Source organism: Coturnix japonica, chromosome 10 (assembly GCF_054131305.1).
Source record: "Coturnix japonica strain WE chromosome 10, WE-NBRP24, whole genome shotgun sequence".
NCBI lineage: Eukaryota > Metazoa > Chordata > Aves > Galliformes > Phasianidae > Coturnix > Coturnix japonica.
In genome coordinates, this window is record NC_140672.1 from 18,485,313 (window position 1) to 18,490,750 (window position 5,438).

Genomic DNA, 5,438 nt, shown 5'->3' on the forward strand with positions numbered 1-5,438 from the left:
CTAGTGTGCTCGGCGGCGGCTGCTAGAGGTCGATGCCTATGCGGCTCGTCTAGGTCGGCACTGTCTACCCGGCTCCGAGCGTCTCCGGAGGGTGGGGGGAAGGGGGGGGGGCACGGCGTTGGCGGCTAGGCGTCGCTGCCCATGCAGCTCGACTAGGTCGACACGGTCTACCCGGCTCCGAGCGGGCCGTGGGGCTCATCGGCGGCGGTTAGGGGTCGCTGCATATGCGGCTCGGCTAGGTCGGCATGGTCTACCCTGCTCCGTGCCTGTGCGAGGGCTCGGCGGCGGTCGCTAGGTGTCGCTGCACGTCTGCCAGCCTGTCCGTCAGCAACCTCTAGCGTCCGCGGCGGAGCAGGGTAGATCGTGCCGACGTGAGCCGGCCGCCGCTCAGCGACCCCTGGCCGCCGCCGCATGAGCTTCGGTCCGCTCGGAGCCGGGTAGACCGTGCCAACCAACTCGAACCAGACGTGCAGCGACCGCTGGCCAGCGCGGAGGCTCGTGTGCGCCGGCACGGTTCAGCCTCTCCCGGCGGGCTCCGTTCGGTTCGGAAGTTCCTCGGTGGTGTCCGGGGGGTCTCAGCCGCAGCGGCTCGAGTGTGCCGGCACTGCACAGCCTCTTCCGGATGCTCCACTCGGCACGGACGTTCCTCGGAAGCGTCCGGCGATCTGAGCCGCGGCGGCACGAGTGCGCCGGCACGGTCCAACCGCTCTCGGCGGGCTCGGCTCGGCTCGGACGTTCCGCGGCGGCGTCCGGGGGGTCTCAGCCGCGGAGGTTCGGGTGCGCCGGCACGGTCCAACCTCTCCCGGCAGGCTCCGCTCGGCTCGGACGCTCCTCGGCGGAGTCGGGCGATCTGAGCCACGGCGACACGGTCCAGGCTCTCCAGGCGGACTCAGCTCGGCTCGGACATTCCGCAGAAGCGGCCAAGTGCCGCTCTAGTGGCTGCTCCGCTGCGCTGGCACTGTGTACCCGGCTCTGAGCGTCTCCGGGGGGGGGGGGGGGGAAGAGGGGGGGGGGGGGGAGTAAGGGGGGGGGGGGCACGGCGTCGGCAGCTAGGCGTCGCTGCGCATGCGGCTTGACTAGGTCGGCACGGTCTACCCGGCTCCGAGCGGGCTGTGGTACTCGGCGGCAGCGGCTTGGGGTCGCTGCCTATGCGGCTCGGCTTGGTCGGCACGGTCTACCCGGCTCCAAGCGGGCCGTGGTGCTCGGCGGCGGCGGCTAGGTGTCGCTGCCCGTGCGGCTTGCGTGTAACTGTCAGGTCTACCCGCTTTCGGCTAGGCTTTGCCGCCCTGTGAGATGGGGGGCGCTAAAGCTCCGGAGCTTGCTGGGGGGTCGCTGTAGTTTCTTACCTACCGCTACGTCGACGGAGAGCGCCGCTTACCCTCGGCGCCGCTGCCGGTAGTCGGCGCCGTTCTTTTCCGAAGCAGTTTTTTCTTACGCCTTCCGTTTTCGTCTGCAGGAGCGAGCGCGTGCTCGTCTCCAGAGGCAGCAACGAGCGGGCGCAGGCGAGCGCGGTTGAGCGCCGGGCTGTGGAGTTTTTCGGTTGCGGCTTTCTGGTGCGCCGCTTGGTTCGTTCGGTCCGGTGGCCTCCGTCAGTCGGATGTTCGCTGCCCGTGTCGCAGTTCGGCCCTCGACTCTGGCGTTCGCTCGTTCCGCGAGCGGGGAACCCGCCAAAATCGGGGCGAAAGGCGCGAGAGAGTGAGCGAGCGTGGGCAGGCGTCTCCCCGCGCCGCGCTGCCATGGGAAGAGCCCCGAGGAGGGAGGGAGGAAGGAAGGCAGACAGGCAGGCAGAGGGAAGAAAAGGGCGCGGGCCGGCGTGCCGGGCGGCCGGCAGTCGGACGCAGAAGGGCCGGGGGCGTCCCCGGCGGGTCTTGCCGTCACGAGGGAAGGAGAAGGGGGACCAGGAGCTCGCTTGTTGCGGCGGCGGCGCCGCGTTCTCCCTTTCGCACCGCTCTCACTCGCACGCGGGAGCCCCGACCCGATCCACCGTGGCGCTCCTCGGGCGTGTCGGAGAGGCTTCCCGGCGGGCCGGCTCAATCCCGCTCCCCGTGTCATTCGGGGCGGCGTGGGGCGGGCCGGTGTTCAGGCAAGGGCGAGCACCTCTCGGCGGACGTTGCCCACGCACACCCACACGCACGTGCGCGTGCGGTCATTCCGCCGCGCCCGGGTGGAAGGGCTCGTGCCTTCCCCCAACGTCCCTCCTCCTCTACCTCACCGCACCCTACCCCTCCCGTTCCCTCCCTGCTCCCCCTTTCTTTCCGTCGATCGATGAGGCCATTCGGGTCGCGTCGGTGAGGGCCCCCGGCGGGCCGGCGCCTCTGCGTTCCCCGTCCCGGGGAAGCCGCTGCGGCGTCCGGTGTTCAGGCACGGGCGGTCTCCTCTCCGGTTCGCTTCCCGTCGTACGTGAGGTGAGGCGCTCTCCGGCTCGCTCCGAGAGCGGCCGAGAGCTCGCCCGACCGAGCGCGGCAGTGTGATGGCCGAGCGGCCCCGCAAGCCGCAGGAGTACCCAGTGAGTCGTGAGCGAGGCGCCGGCGCCAACCCCTGCTCGGGACCCAGCGGGGTGTCAAACGAGGGAAACCGTCCGTTCGGGGAAGCGAGGCGAGGGGCTAGAAAGTTAAGGGCCGGGGGCGTCCGCCGGCCTCCCCACCGCCTCTCGGGCCGCTGGGGTCCGCGTGCGTGGGGTTTCCTTCCGACGTCCCCGCCCGCTGCGGAGCGTGCCGCCTCGGGAAAGAGCCTCCGGTGTTGGGGCGGCGTCCGCCTTGAGGTCGCCTTCTCCTCTAGCGCGTCCGCGAGTCTCGGGCGGCGGGGTTCCGCTTCCCGCTCGCCCGCCGCCGGTCCCGGAGGGCGGGTCAGCCCCGGCCGGTGCCGCCGTGCCGTGCCGCGCGTCCGGCTCCCGCGGCGCGAGCCCGGAGCGCGCCGCCGGCGAAAAGGCGCGCGACGACGCGAGCTGCGCAGCGGCGCCCGCTCCTTCCCCGCGTGGGGGAGGCGCGCGGGTCCGCCCTCGGGGAGCGGGCACGCCTCTCCCGCTGCCGGTCCGCCCGCGCGAGCGAGCGAGCGACGCGGAGGGCCGCTCTCCCCGCCGAGAGGCGTTCGCTTCGTCGGCCGCTGCCATCGACCCGCGAAGGGAAGGACGTTAGGGGCGAGGCGTCGAAGCCGAGCCCCGCGGGCCGACCGAGTCGGACCCGAGGGCGAGAGAGAGAACGGTTGAGCGGTCGTCGGCGGGTCGGGCGCGTCGGGTCGTCGCCCTTTGGCGCGGCTACCTGGTTGATCCTGCCAGTAGCATATGCTTGTCTCAAAGATTAAGCCATGCATGTCTAAGTACACACGGACGGTACAGTGAAACTGCGAATGGCTCATTAAATCAGTTATGGTTCCTTTGGTCGCTCCCCTCACGTTCCTTGGATAACTGTGGTAATTCTAGAGCTAATACATGCCGACGAGCGCCGACCTCCGGGGACGCGTGCATTTATCAGACCAAAACCAACCCGGGCTCGCCCGGCGGCTTTGGTGACTCTAGATAACCTGGAGCCGATCGCACGCCCCCGCGGCGGCGACGACCCATTCGAATGTCTGCCCGATCAACTTTCGATGGTACTGTCTGTGCCTACCATGGTGACCACGGGTAACGGGGAATCAGGGTTCGATTCCGGAGAGGGAGCCTGAGAAACGGCTACCACATCCAAGGAAGGCAGCAGGCGCGCAAGTTACCCACTCCTGACCCGGGGAGGTAGTGACGAAAAATAACAATACAGGACTCTTTCGAGGCCCTGTAATTGGAATGAGTCCACTTTAAATCCTTTAGCGAGGATCCATTGGAGGGCAAGTCTGGTGCCAGCAGCCGCGGTAATTCCAGCTCCAATAGCGTATCTTAAAGTTGCTGCAGTTAAAAAGCTCGTAGTTGGATCTTGGGATCGAGCTGGCGGTCCGCCGCGAGGCGAGCTACCGCCTGTCCCAGCCCCTGTCTCTCGGCGCCCCCTCGATGCTCTTAAGTGAGTGTCCCGCGGGGCCCGAAGCGTTTACTTTGAAAAAATTAGAGTGTTGAAAGCAGGCCGGCCGCCGGAATACTCCAGCTAGGAATAATGGAATAGGACTCCGGTTCTATTTTGTTGGTTTTCGGAAACGGGGCCATGATTAAGAGGGACGGCCGGGGGCATTCGTATTGTGCCGCTAGAGGTGAAATTCTTGGACCGGCACAAGACGAACGAAAGCGAAAGCATTTGCCAAGAATGTTTTCATTAATCAAGAATGAAAGTCGTGTCGTGGAGCAGCTGTGGGGCTGATGTGGGTGAGATCTATGGGGTAGGAGCTGCTGTGCGGCTGATGTGGGTCAGATCAATGGGCAGGAGCTGATGTAGGGAAGATTTGGGTCTGATCTATGGGTTAGGAACTGCTGTGGTTCAGATCTATGGGGCAGGAGCAGCTGTGGGGCACATGTGGGTCAGATCTATGGGTTAGGTGCTGCTTTGGGGAAAATGTGGGTCAGATCTATGGGGCAGGAGCTGCTGTGGGTAAGATTTGGGTCAGATCTATGGGGCAGGAGCTGCTGTGGGGCTGCTGTGGGTCAGATTTATGAGTCAGGAGCTGCTGTGGGGCTGATGTGGGTCAGATCTATGGGGCAGGAGCTGCTGTGGGGCATATGTGGGTCAGATCTATATGGCAGGAGCTGCTGTGGGGCACATGTGGGTCAGACCTATGGGGCAGGAGCTGCAGAGGGGATGATGTAGGTCAGATCTATAGGGGAGGAGTAGCTGTGGGGCAGATGAGGGACATATCTATGGTGCAAAATCTGCTGTTGGACTGATGTGGGTAAGATCTATGAGTTTGGAGCAGCTGTGGGGCACATGTGGGTCAGATCTATGGGCCAGGAGCTGCTGCGGGGCTGAGTTGGGTCAGATCTATGGGTCAGCAGCTGCTGTGGGTCTGATGTGGGTCAGATCTATGGGGCAGGAGATGCTGTGGGGCAGATGTGGGTCAGATCTATGGGGCAGGAGCTGCTGTGGGGCTGATGTGGGTCAGATCTATGGGGCAGGATCTCCTGTGGGGCTGATGTGCGTCAAATCAATGGGGCAGAGCTGCTCTAGAATACATGTGGGTCAGATCTATGGGGCAGGAGCTGCTGTGTGGCTGATGTTGGTCAGATCTATGGGGCATGGGCTGCTGTGGGTCAGATCTACGGGACTGGAGCTGCAGTGGAGCACAAGTGGGTCAGATCTACGGGGTAGAAGCTGCTGTGGGGCTGATGGGGGTCATATCTATAAGGCAGGAGCTGCTGTGGGGCTGACGTGGGTCAGATCTATGGGGCAGGATCTCCTGTGGGGATGATGTGGGTCAAATCAATGGGGCAGAGCTGCTCTGGAATACATGTGGGTCAGATCTATGGAGCAGGAGCTGCTGTGGGGCAGATTTGAATCAGATCTATAGGGCAGGAGCTGCTGTGGGTC

The 5,438-nt window shown here is 65.2% G+C and overlaps 1 pseudogene; it reads left to right on the forward strand.

The window, feature by feature from the left end:
• Nucleotides 1–3,254: 3,254 nt before the first annotated feature.
• Nucleotides 3,255–4,335, forward strand: LOC146759462 (18S ribosomal RNA; annotated as a pseudogene).
• The last annotated feature ends 1,103 nt before the right edge of the window (nt 4,336–5,438 follow it).